The sequence below is a fragment of the Colobus angolensis genome, unplaced genomic scaffold, assembly GCF_000951035.1.
Source record: "Colobus angolensis palliatus isolate OR3802 unplaced genomic scaffold, Cang.pa_1.0 Scaffold157, whole genome shotgun sequence".
Classification (NCBI taxonomy): Eukaryota; Metazoa; Chordata; class Mammalia; order Primates; family Cercopithecidae; genus Colobus; species Colobus angolensis.
This window is the reverse complement of record NW_012114677.1, coordinates 774,843-775,207: the sequence shown is the minus strand read 5'-3', so window position 1 is coordinate 775,207 and position 365 is coordinate 774,843.

Genomic DNA, 365 nt, shown 5'->3' with positions numbered 1-365 from the left:
ACCCTCCGCCTCAGGCCCTCAAATTGACACATAAGGGAGAGCGGCGGCCCGCAGAGCCAATGGAAGGCGGTATTCGGGCTCCGGGGGCGGGCGCAGGGCCCGACCGGGGCCAATGGGGGCGAGTCGAGCGCCTCGGGCGGAGCCGAGAATGTTGACAGATGCGGAGCTGGGCTGGGATAGGCCGGCCGCGCTAGTAACAATTTAGAAGCCCGAGCTTAGCAACAGCACGTGGTGGCCCGGCCCCCGCGCTAGCTGACTGGCGGCCACCGTGCATGTTAAGTAGGCACCGCGCACCGATTGGCCAGAGAGGCCTATGTAAAACAGGCACTGCGAGCCAATGGCCGGTGGCGGGGCGTGCGGCCAAT